Below are 17,019 nucleotides of genomic sequence, written 5' to 3'. Positions count from 1 at the left end.
ACCAAACACCACCTGTTGGTGCTTTTGCACCCCCAGAAACATACCCACCCTGCTGCTGCCACTGCCTAACATTCTGGGCAGTACCCACACGCCTGATCTCTGTCACTTCCCAGGATCCTGAAACTAGGAGCACCCTTTACAACACCTCATATGTGGGCTAAGTGAGACGGGTTGCTTCATTCATGGTCTACAGGTGGCGGGGGCAAACCATACCACCGCAGTCATCACTGACCCTAGAGATGGTCATGGCCTGCTACCAATAGGGGTCCCTGAACAGGCACCACCTGAAGTTCCAATCGCCTCAGAGAGGGTCACTGCAATCAAACACAAGCTGTTGTTGCTCTCACTCTGCTTGGAACTCACACACCCTGCTGTTGGTACTGCCAAATGCTCTGGTCACCTTGAAGATCTGCCTAAAGGTTATTGCCACATCCCAGGGCCCTGCAACTAGGATTAGCCTGTGCCACCTTCCTGCAGGGCCTTGCTGATATTGAGAGCCCAATGACCAGGCACTGACTGCTGGCCCTATCCATTGCCTCCATCTCCCTGAAAACACACTGAACATCCTGAGAACAACAGCATGCTCACACCAAAGAAAGAGATAGCAAATATTCAAACTCCCACACCAAAAATAAATAGTAACCCCCCAAAAAATACAAAGGGGTATTCTTGCATAGAAGTAGCCTTATAAGACTACAGTTTGGCTTCCCCGAACTCACAGACAAAGAAAAACACAGCAAGATGAAGAAGCACAGAAATGATTCCCAGTTAAACCAATAGGAGAACTCACCTAAAGCAGTCAACAGTGAAACAGACCTCTGCAGTCTGACAGACTTTTAGTTCAAAAGGGAGGTATTGAAAATACCGAAGGAATTAAGGGAGGATATGAACAGTAATGCAGAGTCCTTTAGAAAGGAACTAGAAAATATAAGGAGGAGCCAAGATAAACTAGAAAATCCATTTGCAGAGATACAAACTGAGTTTAAGGCAATAAAGAGCAGAATGAATCATGCAGAGGAATGAATTAGTGACGTGGAAGATAGAATAATGGAAATCACCCAATCAGGACAGCAGACAGAAAACCAAGTGAAAAAACATGAGGAGTTCCTGTCGTGGTGCAGTGGTTAGCGAATCCGACTAGGAACCATGAGGTTGAGGGTTCGGTCCCTGCCCTTGCTCAGTGGGTTGACCATCTGGCGTTGCTGTGAGCTGTGTTTGCAGACGCGGCTCGGATCACGCGTTGCTGTGGCTCTGGTGTAGGTTGGTGGCTATGGCTCCGATTAGACCCCTAGCCTGGGAATCTCCATATGCCACAGGAGCGGCCCAAGAAATAGCAAAAAGACAAAAAAAAAAAAAAAAAAAAAAAAGAAAAAAGAAAAAACTTGAAAGCAATATAAGAGACCTATGGGATAATATAAAGTGGGCCAATCTATGCATAATAGGAATTCTAGAAGGAAGAGAAAAAGAAAAGGGGATTGAAAATGTATTTGAAGAAATTGCGTCTGAAAACTTTCCAAATCTAAAGCACACAAATCAACAAATTTAAGAGTATAGAAATTACTTCAAGTGTCTTCTCTGACCACAATGGCAAGAAACTAGAAATCAATCACAGGAAAAGAAATGAGAAAAAACTGACTGTATGGAGACTATACAACATGCTACTAAAAAACCAATTAGTCAATGAGGAAATCAAGAAGGAAATTAAAAAATACCTTAAGACAAATAATAATGAAGACGTATCCACTCAAAATCTATGGGATGCCACAAAAGCAGGGCTCAGAGAGAAATTCATAGCAATATAGGCCTTCCTCAAAAAAGAAGAAAAATCTCAAATTGAACAACTTAACCCAACACCTAAATGAATTAGAAAAGGAAGAATAAACAAAACCTAAAGTCAGCAGAAAGAAGGAAATCATAAAGATCAAAGAGGAAATCAATAAAATAGAGATTAAAAAAACAATAGAAGAAATCAATAAAACCAAGTGCTTGTTCTTTGAAAAGGCAAACAAACTTGACAAACCTCTGGCTAGACTCACTAAGAAGAGGAGAGAAAAAACCCAAATAAACAAAATCAGAAATGAAAAAGAAGTCACAATGTATGCTACAGAAACACAAAAAACCATGAGAGAATACTGTGAACAATTGTATGCCAACAAATTTGACAACCTAGAAGAAATGGACAACTTTCTAGAGATTTACAACTTTCCCAAACTGAATCCAGGAGAAATAGATCACTTGAACAAAATAATCACTAGAATGAAATTGAATATGTCATAAAAACACTCTCTACAAATAAAAGTCCAGGACCAGATGGCTTCACAGGTGAATTCTACCAAATATACAAAGAGGAACTTATACTCATCCTCCTTAAACTTTTTCAACAGTTTGAAGAAGAAGGAACACTCCCAAAGACATTCTATGACACCACCATCACCCTAATTCCAAAACCAGACAAGATACCCCCAAAAAGTAAACTATAGGCCAATATCTTTGATGAATATAGATGTAAAAATTCTCAACAAAATTTTAGCTATCCAAATACAACAACATATAAAAAAGATCAGGTGGGACTCATCCCAGGTTCACAAGGATGGTTCAACATATGCAAATGAATCAACATCATACACCACATTAACAAAAGAAAAGTCAAAAACCACATGATCATCTCAATAGATGCAGAGATAGCATTTGACAAAGCCCAACATTCATTCATGATAAAAACTCTTACCAAAGTGGGTATAGAGGGAACGTAACATAATCAAAGCCATTTATGATAAACCCACAGCAAATATAATGCTCAATGGAGAAAAGCTGAAAGTCTTCCCACCAAAATCTGGAACAAGACAAGGATGCCCACTCTCACCACTGTTATTCAACATAGTACTAGAAGTCCTAGCCACAGCAATCAGATAGACAAAAGAAATAAATGGCATCCAAATAGGAAGACAAGAGATAAAACTGTCACTGTATGCAGATGACATGATACTATACATAGAAAACCCTAAGGACTCAACCCCAAAACGGCTTGAACTGATCAATAAATTCAGCAAAGAAGCAAAATATACAGAAATCAGTCACATTTCAGTATACTGACAATGAAATATTAGAAAAGGAATACCAAAATGCAATACCTTTTAAAATTGCACCCCAAAAAATCAAATACCTGGGAATACACCTGACCAAGGAGGTCAAAGACTTATATGCCAAGAACTATAAAACGTTAATCAAGGAAATTAAAGAAGATGTAAAGAAATGGAAAAATATTCCATGCTCCTGGGTGGAAAAATTAATATTGTAAAAATGGCCATACTCCCCAAAGCAATCTACAGATTCAATGCTATCTCTATCAAATTACTGATGAAATTTTTCACAGAAGTAGAACAAAAAATCCAAAAATTTATATGGAACCACAAAAAACCCAGAATTGCCAAAGAACTTCTGAGGAATAAAGACCAAGCAGATATCATAACTCTCCCAGACTTCAGGCAATATTGCAAAGCTGCAGTCATCAAAACAGAGTGGTACTGGAACCAAAACAGATAGACCAATGGAACAGAATAGAGAACCCAGAAATAAACCCTGACACCTATGGTCAACTAATCTTTGACAAAGGAGGTAAGAACGTAAAATGGGAAAAAGACAGTCTTTTCAGCAAATATTGCTGGGAAACCTGGACACCTGCATGCACATCAATGAAACTAAGGACACACCCTCACACCATGTATGAAATTAAACTCAAAATGGCTGAAAGACTTAAATATAAGACAAGACACCATCAAACTCCTGGAAGAGAACATAGGCAAAACATTCTCTGACATCAACCTTATGAATATTTTCTTAGGTCAGTCTCTCAAAGCAACAGAAATTAAAAGAAAAATAAACCAGTGGGACCTAATCAAACTGACAAGCTTTGGCACAGCAAAGGAAACCAAAAAGAAACCAAAAAGACAACTTACAGAATGGGAAAACATAGTTTCAAAAGATGCAACTGACAAGGGCTTAATCTCTAGAATAAACAAACAATTTATACAACTCAACAGCAAAAAAGTCCACAACCCAGTTGAAAAATGGACAAAAGACCCACATAAACATTTTTCTGAGGAAGATGTACATATGGCCAACAAGCACATGAATAAATGCTCAACATCACTGATTAATAGAGAAATGCAAATCAAAGCTACCATGAGATACCACCTCATACCAGTCAGAATGGCCATCATTAAGAAGTCCACAGGGAGTTCCCGTCGTGGCTCAGTGGTTAACGAATCCTACTAGGAACCATGAGGTTATGGGTTCGATCCCTGCCCTTGCTCAGTGGGTTAACGATCCGGCGTTGCCGTGAGCTGTGGTGTAGGTTGAAGATGCGGCTCGGATCCCGCGTTGCTGTGGCTCTGGCGTAGGCTGGCAGCTACAGCTCTGATTAGACCCCTAGCCTGGGAACCTCCCATATGCTGCAGGAGCGGCCCAAGAAATGGCAAAAAGACAAAAAAAAAAGAAGTCCACAAATAACAAATGCTGGAGGGGGTGTGGAGAAAAGGGAATGTAAGCTGGTATAACCACTATGGAGAACAGTATGGAGGTACCTTAGAAATCTATACATAGAACTACCATAGGACCCCACAATCCCACTCTTGGACATACATCTGAACAGAACTTTCTTTAAAAAAACACATGCCCCCACATGTTCATTGCAGTTCTATTCACAATAGCCAAGACATGAAAACAACCCAAATGTCCATCGACAGACGACTGGATCAGGAATACACAATGGAATACTACTCAGCCATAAAAAAGAATGAAGTAATGCCATTAGCCAGCAACATGAGTGGAACTAGAGACTCTCATCCTGAGTGAAGTAACTCAGAAAGAGAAAGACAAATACTATATTATATCACTTATATCTGAAATCTAATATATGGCACAAATGAAACTTTCCACAGAAAAGAAAATCATGGACTTACAGAATAGACTTGTGGTTGCCAAAGGGGAGGGAGAGGGAGTGTGGTGGTTGGGGAGTTGGGTTAATAGATACAAACTATTGCCTTTGGAATGGATTAGCAATGAGATCCTGCTGTGTAGCACTGGGAACTATGTCTAGTCACTTATGAAGGAGCATGATAATGTGTGAAAATAGAATGTGTACATGCATGTGTAACTGGGCCACCATGCTGTACAGTAGAAAAAAAATTGTATTGGGGAAATTATTAAAAATGATAATAATAACAATAAATAAATAAATAAATTTTAAAAATAAGGAAATTTAAAAATACCTAGAATAAACTACTTTTAAATGAAATTGTTATATATGATAGTTTCTCTAGTACCTTCAATTACTCTATTGTGCTTCAGGTATATTTTTTAATTTGAAAGATTTAAAATGCACTTACCTGGGAGATTAACCATTAATTATGCATGGCACTTTTTGTAGGGAGAATGTGTGTACACCTTAGGAAAATATTTTTAAAATTCCTTTTTTTTTAGGATAAACTTCTACTGCATTCCAGATGTTTCCCTGCTGACTGATCTCAATTATCCTATCACTCAGGGCATTTTCTACCCCTTTTCTTCCAAGTCAGTGGAACTGGGGAGAATAAGTTGCACATTTTTAATTGCCACAGTGTTTTTTAAAAATTTTTACATGGAACTGTTCCCTGGTGGCACCATGGATTAAGGGTCTGACATTGTCACTGCTGTGTCTTCGCTACTGCTGTGGTGGAAGTCTGACCCCCGGCACAGGATTTTTCGCATACCATGAATGCAGAAAAAAATTGCATGGAGATGCCTTTAGGTTGACATGTCTCCTTGTAGTAAGTAGCAGCTGATCATATCCTCCTCTGCGCTCACACACACACACACACACCACACTTCAGCTACCTCATCAACTTGCATCTTATTAGTATTCAGGTTACTATTTTTGATTCCAAACATTTTACTAGTTATCCTACTTCTCAATAAGTAGTTTATCATAGAGTAAATAAATTAATAATAAATACAAAAGAAACAGAATAAGTAAATAGTTTAGAATCAAGCTGAGAAAGAACAGTGATAAATATGGAATCCCTGAATGACTCCCGAAATACATTCAGAGTTAAAGGACTCCCTAAGATACAAAACAAAAGACAAGTACTTGTGGTGAAATACACAGGCAGTGGGGGCTTTGTTAAAGCTAGAACATGTGGTTTTGTGCCTTGCTTGCTAGGGCATTTTGATCTTAGTGTGGATAGGGGCTTATTTGGGGCTAGAAGGCATTTACACTGGTGCTATTGCCTTTTTTAACTTCTGTGGATTGGGCAGGAACCTTCAGAGTTACAGGCTGTTTTGGCAGATGGCGGCAGCAAGGGAGGATTAGCAAGCAAAGGCACAGGGGCCTCAGCAAAAGCATGGGTGGTCTTGGCCAAACATGAGGGACTTTAGGATGCAGGCTGCAGCAGCTTGATCTTAAGCTACACTTAGAGCATATATGCTGGCAGACAGGGCTCTACCAGATGACTTGGCAGATGCCGGAACATCACACAGGCCTTAGTAAGCAGGCACAGCTGAGGCAAACATACAATTATAGGAAAAGAGTGTCTACACAGGCCATTCAGGCACTGGTTGGCATAACAATATTTTCTATTTAAAACCATGCAGCAGCTGTGTTCCACATGTGCTAGCAGCACTAGGGAGGTTCTAGCTTTAAATTCAGAGTTCCAGACCTAAGAAGTTATTGCTGGATGGGCTCCCATTTTTCATTTGAGTCTTCTAGAACAGATAAACAAAATGAGATATGGAAAAACACTACAAACCTAAATAAGAACCAAAATACCAGACACTTAACCCACTGCTACAGAAAATGTAGCAACAATGAAATGCTGTTCAAAGTTTGTAATATTAAAGCAAAGGAAAGACTATGCCTCACATGTTTTTTTTTTAGCCCTTCATGGGCTTGGCTTCACAAACATTAACAGAAACTTCAGCTGTAGAGTATGTCATTTTAGCTGAAATTAAAGTGGGAAAGTAGAGGTTTTCGAGGAGGCTGGTTGCTTGGGCCTAAGGACAGTGCACTGAGAGAACTAGTGGAAATAACCCAGAAATGAAAATACCCATTTATATGAGACTGTGGTCTGTTATGTCACCAGATGGAAACTGTACTCAAGTCAGTATTGAAGTACCAGAAACAAAGGGCTTGAAAGTGAACTGACAATTAGTGTGGTAACTACAGCTCCATGATTAGTCACTTGATAGGAATGAAATTTTGTTCAGAAGATATTGGAGACATGACACGGAATGAGTTATCTCCAGGTCATTCTAGGAAGACCATATTCAAGATTTCCTGCATCCTCCCTCCTTTATTCATTTAATGCCAAACCTCCGCTATGGTCTCTTACAGCATGAAAAACATGAGTTCTGAAAACAAAATTTTGTCAGGGCTGTTCCAGATGTGGAGAGACTCCTACATTTGGTGAACTTGGGTCCTGTGTTTTAAAATATTATGTGTTCTTTGGACTCTAAAAAGTGAAGCATATCATAGACTTGGCATTAAGGTGGTACAACTCCAAGGGCTTTACCATTTCCAAGAAAGACAGTTTTGGGTGTAGCTACTAAAGGAATGAAATTCAGGTATTAAGATCCATCTATCTGAGCCTGAATAAGATATGAAATTGGGGAAGGTGAAATTTTACAGTAATTTATTTGAAATATAGTATTGTAAGAACAAAGAATTTCATTTTGGACTTTAATTTCTCTGAGTGTTAACATTTTAGGACTTTAATTTGTAAGGGAATTTAATCTTTGAGATTTTAATTTTCCTTTGAAAATTTATGAGATTACATTCAAATTTGTCATCTCTTTGTTGCTGGCATTTTATTCCACTAGCCATGCATTTTGCTCTTGGAGAATGCTTTAAATGTCATGGTAGAGCTTAGATGGGATATACTGGACTAAGTGAATGTACAATATTTGCAATGGAAAACAGACTGTGGAGTAGCTATTTAGCCTCAGTATAGTGAAGGCTTGCAGTTAATCCAATTAATGTGTTTTAATCTACTTGCATCCTTCAGTGATCCCAGGCAGATAGCAAAACTGTAATTATTCCAGTTGGGAGCCTGGCATCATAAAGGTGGGAACAGAATTGTCTTAAAGCACTGTCCATCTTCTCTCCAAAGGAAGATAGCCAGAAAGACCCCTGCTTGGCTATAGAATTAATGATGATACTCAGCTAGTTAAAAGAATAATAGCAATAAAAACAAACAAAACTGTGGCATATTAGGGTAATGACATCAGTGGGAACACATCTTCTCTTTCCCAAAGTTTTCTTCCTATGTAGCGGTATCATAACTATGAAACTCTGGGCCTCTATCTACTTCAATGGAGATGTCGTAACTGTCTGATGAGTAATTTTTTGAGTAATAATTTTGACATAATTATCTTGTCCCTTTTTCATTTTGGGAGTGAAATTCTCACAAGGAAAAGATATTCCATTTTGTTTTGTATTTTGATTTCAGTGTCAAAAATCTAATTTATTGGCTGAGCACTTTCAGAACCCAAGTTGTGATTAAAAGTATTATTTGTTCCCTTTAAAAACACAAATAAACTTATATGATACAAGACATTGTTAGGTTTAGGTTGCTAAAAATCAGCTATGATTCCACAATTCTTTCTATATGTAAAGCCAGCAGAAAAGGCAGCTTTAGCTGCGGGCTGTTTCTTCCAAAACACATGGTAGCTGTGAGCAAAATTCACTCTCATTTAAATCAGTGTACCTCAGAATCTAGGGAATGATGTGATCTGAATTATGCAGACATGGAAAATAATATTAGCCCATACTTAAATAGATACAAACAATTCTTATTTTAGATACTAAGTTATACTGATGCTGGTACTGTTTTTATTCATATTGAACAAAGAAAGATAGCCACTTTCATGGAGGAAGAATTGGTTGGAACTATCAAATTAGAATTTTTTAATATATTACCTGCAAATTGTTTATACAATTATTTAAGACATAGAGTCTTTTATTGTTATCAAATGATGTTTTCCAGGGTCCAAAGAAAGAAGGAGTATGATTTTTTTTCCTTTTTAAATGATGCAAAGTGGAATATGAGTAAGGATAAAAATCCCTCTAGGGTTTTTGGAATGCAGACCAGTAATGAAAGCATGGAACCTAGTTTACACGTTAGAAGAATAATATATACCATAGAAATAATAGGAGCACAAGTGGGAAAATGAAAAAATATAGAAGCCTTGTGTGCCTAAGGAAAGGCATTGACATTTTCAAATGATATTTGATAATGCCATTTCTGTAAATATGTTTTAAGTACAGAAACCTTTTGCATGAAAAACCTGTGGAAAGTTTTTCTTGGGAAGTCTTTAGAGACAACTACACAATCTTTAAAAAAGAATGCTGGTTTTCACTTTATGGAATGGATATCCAGATATTCTAATGTATGCTGAGACAAAATATCACTTTGTGTTTGAGTAAAGTCTACATTTTCCCACCTCTTTCTTATTTTCCAACAGGACTCATGTTTTATTTTTATTTTTGGGGTGTGAATCTGACCATGGTGCTGAATTCTTTCCCAGTAGGACTTACAATTTGTGGACTCTGTGTATGTGAAACAAAACATATTTTGTAGCAGTAATCTTATACCTCTCTTTTCTTGTGTTTGATAAGGAAAATAAAAAAAAAAGTAATGGAGATACCCAAGATTTAAAGTTAAATTGTTTTGGTATTTACTATCTTTGAAACTTGATTGAATTATTTAAGCTTTCTGAGTTCAGATTTATCATTTATGAAATGGTAGTCAAACTGGATATATTTTATAGGGTTGTTAAGGATTATATGTAGCATCTCACATAAAAAGTATGGCAATAAATATTAGATCTCTTCCCCCATCCCCATAATTCTTTACTGAAAAATAGTGTCTAATTCATTACCAACTTGTACAATACTAGGTGATTTCATTCTTATGATGCCAGTTGCTACGATAGTCAATCATACAAACCTGATCTTCTTATCATAGGTGGGTAATTTTTAGACAATAATTTTTAAAACTATCTAAATGGAATATAGTATAGTAGTGTAGTTCATTATTGGAATTTACATGGGTGTGTATGTGTGTGTGCGAGTGTTGCAAAGATTTAGATAATGGAATTAAGAGCACATCCAATATGATATTGAGTTGGGTCAAGTTGTTCCAATCTTAGAAGCCTAAACTAGAATTTAGAATGACCCTGAAAAATTAAAGAAGTCATCCATTCTCAGGAGTAAGAAACTTAATAGTAACAAGTGCAGGCTTATACATAAGGGGAAAACAACTAGGGATTCATGGAAGAGGCACAGCAGTGACTCTAAGCAATTTTGAAAAAAAAAATACATGGGAACTATAGGGGAGAAAACTAGAAATTAATCAGCATTAAACTGTTGTTAATTTTTAAGACTTGATATGACACTTAGATAGATATTATTAAGAGCTATCATAGAAAAGCAGAGAAGTAATCTTTTGGCTCTGTAAAATCTGAGGATAATCCTCTTTTAAATGCTGCCAGTAGTGAGAACTTTATTACTGAAATATGTTTATTTGTTCTCATAATTATTTACTGAGATTCTACTGTTTAGAGTGTGAAATGCTGCAGACTATCATTTGATACTTCCTTCTTTTTTTATTTTTATTTTTTATTTTTTATTTTTATTTATTTATTTATTTTTTATTTTCCCACTGTACAGCAAGGGGGTCAGGTTATCCTTACATGTATACATTACAATTACATTTTTCCCCCACCCTTTCTTCTGTTGCAACATGAGTATCTAGACATAGTTCTCAATGCTATTCAGCAGGATCTCCTTGTAAATCTATTCTAAGTTGTGTCTGATAAGCCCAAGCTCCCGATCCCTCCCACTCCCTCCCTCTCCCATCAGGCAGCCCAAGTCTCTTCTCCAAGTCCATGATTTTCTTTTCTGAGGAGATGTTCCTTCTAATTACCATAGGCAACAAAATAACATTCTTATCAAGGTAAATGTCTTCTCTATCACACACCAGTGCTCTTCTCTTTCTTCTGGAACCCCTCAATAAAATTATGGATGTGAGCCTGGAAATATGTTGACCCTCTTGTCTTCTCTGTGTGAAAAACCAGCTTAAGCTTTAACTAATGTAAAGGATATAAAAGTTCAGCCTTGGATGAAATGAAACGCAATTCTAATATCACTTAAGCCCTTGGATTAAAGTGGGTGGAAATAACCTCCAACCATGGATGTTTAAATTAAATTAACTAACAGTTGTGGTTGTTTTGCTTTTTGCTTAAGCTAATTTTATTTGGGTTTATGTCACTTGCAACAAAGAGTTTAGACTAATACCTATTCATGTTTAATTATCTTCATAGAGCCATAGTGTAAGGTAATACCATGGTTATTGAGCTTTTCTCCATCTCCTTATCACCAAACCAATATATGGTTTTTCTATCAATACTATGAGAAAGAGGCAGATCTATAGCAAGATAAACAAAACACATTAGGCAGGACCTCGATATATTTGGGAGGTAAATCTTATTTCTTTCAGATTTTAATGCCTGGAATTTAGACCTAGAGCTGTGAAACTATCATAGTAGTGATGATGAATGCCAACCTGATATCAAATGAAAAGAGTAATGGTTAATCTTATGTATCAACTTGCCTGGGGCAAGGGGTGGTGAGATATTTGTATAAATATTAGCTGTGGGTGTGGCTGGAAGGGTGCTTTTGGATAAAATTAACATTTTAATCAGCAAATTGAGTAAAGCAGATTCCCCTCTGTGATGGTTAATTTTGTATGTCAACTTGACAGTCCATGGGGTACCCAGATTAAACATTTTGAATAGGTGTGTCTATAATGGTATCTCCAGGTGAGATTAGCTTTTGAATCAGTGGATTCTGTAAAGTAGATAACCCTTTCCAATGTGGACAGGCATTGTCCAATCCCTTGACAGCCTAAAGAGAACAAAAAAGCAGAGGAAGGGAGAATAACTTCTCTTTCTGCCTTCCTGGTTGAGCTGGAACGTCTGTCTTTTCCTGCCCTTGGACTGGGATTAATACCATTATCTCCTCAATTCCTAGGCCTTCAGACTTGAACTGGTATTACATCATTGGCTTTCCTTAGTCTCCAGCTTGCAGAGGGCATATTGTGGGACTTTTCAGCCTCAAAAATTGCATGAGTCAATTCCGCACAATAAGTCCCTCTCACTCTTTCTCTCTCTCTCTATTCTGTTTCTCAGAAGAGCCCTAATACAATCTCCTCAGTGTAAGTGGACATCAGTAAATCTGTTGAAGGCCTGAATAGAATAAAATTTTGAGTAAGAATTTTTCTCTCTCTTTGATCTGGAACATTAACCTTTTCCTGATTCCTGGGCTTGGTTTGAAACTGACACCATGCATTGGTCCTCTTGGTTTGGGCTTTTGGTCTCAGCTGGAACTCTACCCCCAGATCTCCTGGGTCTCTAGCTTGCTGATTGAAGATCGTAGGACTTTGTAGTTGCCATAATTTTATGAGTCAATTCCTTATAATAAATCAATTTATCTATGTATATATCTATTCATCTATTATCTATATATCTATCTATTCTCCTATTCTATTTCTCTGAAGAACCTAGACTAATACAAATTTTGGTACCAAGGACATTGCTGTCCAGAAGAATGTTCTGTGATGATGGAAATGTTGTCATTCTGGGTAGTCCAGTAGAGTACCACTAGTTGCATGTGGTTATTGAGTACTTAAAATGTGAGCAGTATGATGACTAAGATAAATAGTTTAAAATTTTATCTTATTTTTATTAATTTAAATTTAAATAATTATGCACTGTTATTGTCTACAGTTCTGGGAACAAGGTGTAGTTTTAAAGCCATGATATTCCTTGTATTTTACTTTCCAGACTTTATTTCATTCTGCTCTCTCCTGTTTTTTTATTGATTGTTTTATACTTTAAGATGCTTTATTATTCTGATTATTTTTATTTTATTGAAGAACAAATTAGGTGTTCCCTAGAGGTATAGGTCAACTTGATTGCTCAATAATTGGAATTATAAGGTAGCTTAATTTACCCTGGATTCACCAGGAATTAAGTAGAACCCTAGAGTTTTTCACAATTTTTTAATCTTAGCTATTTCATTTTGAACATAACTCCTTTTATTTGGAAAAACTGGATCAAAAACTGGGTCCTCAATTGTCTTCTGTATTATTAGTCTGACCTGGCTCATTCCATAGAACTATGTAATATTCACAAGTTATATTAAATACTTAGTACAAATACTAAGAATCTTCTAAAATATGGAACTACAAAGATGATTAAAAAACAGTTGTGTACACTTTAATAGGTAGACTGTAATTGTTTCTATTTGTTCCAGACATTTTGCTGTTGAAAAAAAATCAGGAGTAGTTAACAGTGGTCAGCAGTGGTTACGTATGGGGAGTAAAATTACTAAAGTAACTTTCACTGGATGTGTTTTATTTTATTTTACTTATTCCTACATAGTTTGTATTCTGCCAACTCATATATATTTATTCTGTAAATAAAAATCTAAATCTATTTTTATGAGTGCTGAATTTTTAGTTTGAATGGTTCCATTTAGAATAATTAGAATTATTTATTAAGGAAAATAATACCAGAAACCATGCAAAGAGGGGAGATAAGTGAATCTGTAGTTATATAATTTAAATCAGAGGGTTGTCAGCTTTGTATGGATGCATCCAATCCTTCAGAAAATATATGTTGAATGATTAATATATTTTAGCTCTTTTCTAGTTACTGAAAATAGTCAGCAAGTCAAAATCCCTCCATTGTTGCAGCTGACATTCTAGTTGGTGAGAAAACAAATACACAAGTAAAACAAATGAATTAAATAAAATATAAGCTCGGGTTTGTAAAGGGTATGAAAAAGTAGAACAAGATAGATGTATAAAGAGTGACTAGTTGACTTGGAGGTGGAGCAGCAGAGGATCATTAGTAAATGATTCTCTGGGAATGTCGCATTTGAGCAGACTCTTTGGTAAACTAAAGAAATGACTTATATGCTGATCTTGAACAAGAATGTTCCAAGCAGTAAAGATTCCACATACAAAAACCATGTGGCAAGTATGAAATTGACTTTGATGAATATAGAGTAATTTTTTTAGAGAATTTTTGTTTATTTTATTTTACTTTTTTAATAAAGTATCATTTTCAGTATCATTGCCAGGAGTTGAGAATTCTCTCCAGAATATTTCTATTTACCTTTGGTCATTTGCAAAATTACTATTTTCCATATTAGCTGCTATTAAAATCTAGAATCATGTAGTCTTCTATAAAGTAGGATAAATGTTTGCTGGTTTGGGGGGAAATGGAGGAAAAAGAATTATCACTTTTGGTGAGTTTAAGAAAGCATGATGACCACATATCTTAGATCATTTAGATTCAATCATTGTAGAGACAGAAGTTATACTATGTAACATTCCAGGGTCATTTTTACTCACATATTGAAATTGTTTATTTTTAAATGAGAGAATGTATAGATGCTGGTCATATTGCCGCTTTCTTTATTAATATAAAAAGGCAGAAACAGCCTTCTCTTGATATTGTAAATTTCTGGATGTCTATGATTCTTTTCAGTATTTATATACCATCATCGATATAATATGAAATTCTAGCTATAAAGTATTTGAGATGGGTTGGGGTAAAATAATAGGTCATAACTCTAAAAGACACTGAATATTTTATAAGCAATAACAAAATACTAAGTTAAGAATGCATTTAAAGCCAGTTAATATTGCTATATATTATCATATATATGCCATACACACACATACACAAACTATACTACACACTATGCATTATGCTGTATATACTATATACCAAACCCAAAGATTCTTAACACCTCTTCAACACAGGCAGCTGGCATCATATTTAAAATGCTAGTGAGCATGGAGAATGACAATCAATGCTTCCAGTACTCAATAAGCTAATTTTCTTTAACAATGGTCTACATTTTCACCAGGCCTTGAAATTTCTTTTTCTAGGCCAATTTACTGCAAGAGTCAATTTGCTATGAGAGTCAATTTAGCATGGATTTTTAGATTTTTAGTCTTAGGTATCTATAATGACTATATATTTCAAGAGTTTAGATATTTCAGTTAAATTTAATATTTTAAAAGAGAAATATAAATATTTCAATTAACCATGTGAAATCCTGGTAAATCTATATATAGTTGGAAAAAGCTGATGAAATCTTTTTTCTGTTCTTATTTCAAAAACTTTTGCCACAACTAAAACTTTTTTGCTTATTTTTTTATCTTTGAGGTATAATTGACAAATAAATTGGTAATATATTTAAAGTGTATATTGTGATGATTTGATACATGTATATTTTGTGAAAAGATTTTCCTTGTCTAGTTAATTATCATATCCATCACTTTAAAACTGTTGACAACATATTTTGCTCCTATTCAAATAAAAAAAGTGTAAACATCACATTCATGATAAATACCAATTATTTCAAACTGGTGGAAAATCAGTCATAAAGTACAAACTATCTGTGGTCTCCTCTGTGCAATCTATCTTAAAAGAATGGTAATATCTGTGGTACAGAAGTTTCCTGGTAGCCTAGTGGTTAAGGACTCAACCTTGTCACTTCTGTGGCTTGGGTTTGATCCCTGCCTAGGAACTTCTACATGCCATAGGTGCAGCTGAAAAAAGGGAAAAAAAAATATCCATGATACTATTGTAGTCGTAGGAGGCTGTCATCCTGTTTTGTGATAGGACAAGCAGAGAGAACCATAATGTCCAAGTTAGGGAAAGAGTATATATCCTGTCTTTATGTAAGTTTTAAAATTAGTATTAAGTGAATGACTTGCATTTAAAACAATTTGTCTTTATTAAAAATTTACTTAAAAACATGAAATATCAAAATATATTTTTTACCATGAAGAGAAGGAGAATATAATGATAAAAAATAAAAGTACAGAAAATATTCCAAACAGGTTTAATATTTTAGACCATTGCATAGGGATGCATGGATAAGTGCCATCTTTTGGCAATTTCTAAAATTAATTCATTTCCTGATGATTCTTAAGAGGTCAGTTAATTTGTACATTTACTGAGACACTGATAATATACGTAGACAATAATAGCCTTAAAATTATGAAATGAAGATATTTAAAGATATTTAATTACATTCTAAGAAATGTTTTAAGTTTTAGAAATGAATTTATTCATATGATGACAAATCTACAACATATTGGCCCTTAATCACATTTTAAAAATATTCAAAGATTTTATGACCATTGAACATTTAATATTTTAAGTTAATTGATTAATAGCATCTAAGAACAGACTATTTAGAAAATAGAACATTATCTATTCCTTGTACTTGAAGATGACATTATTTATCCAAATACCCAGAGCTCGGGTTTTTAATGTTTTTCACCCCCAGGACTGGAATAAATGCAAACTTTCTTCCAGTCCCCTGGATGCGGGGGCTAAAGAGAGTGCTTAATGATGTTACAGTTATGACTTTCACCACAATCAAACTTACAGCCATTTTTGAACTAATTAATCATTTTGTTCTATGGTTTATAAGAGCTACTTTTGTGTTCTGATGACAAGGAGACTCCTGGGGTTCCTCAAAATAGCAATTTCATAAAAATCCTCTGGACCTTTTATCTCACTTTTGTAGAACATCCATGAAATTCTCCTTGGGGTCGAGTGTGCAGTAAAGCACCGTTAAAGACTAGAACGTCTCAAACTTAGAGTACATATGAATCGCTCTGGAATCTTATTATAATGAAGAATCTGTTTCCATAGGTATGGGGTAGGGCCTGAGATTCTGCAGTTCTAAAAAATTCCCAGAAGATAGTGGTGATACTGCTCTGCCATCACAGACTGCATAGCAAACCTATAGACTATTTCAGCATAGAAATCCTAATCACTCTGGTAGTAATCAACACGAACAAAAATACAATTTGCTGAGTATTGATCACAAATTCTGAGATACTCATGTTCAATTGGGGCATTTTCTTGAATACAACAAACAACAATCTT

The sequence above is a fragment of the Sus scrofa genome, chromosome 13, assembly GCF_054392235.1.
Source record: "Sus scrofa isolate SSC_HxYL_T2T_F1_AM1 chromosome 13, Sscrofa_HxYL_maternal_Yorkshire_Landrace_v2.0, whole genome shotgun sequence".
NCBI lineage: Eukaryota > Metazoa > Chordata > Mammalia > Artiodactyla > Suidae > Sus > Sus scrofa.
The sequence above is the reverse complement of the archived record's forward strand: the minus strand, read 5'-3'. Positions refer to the sequence as shown.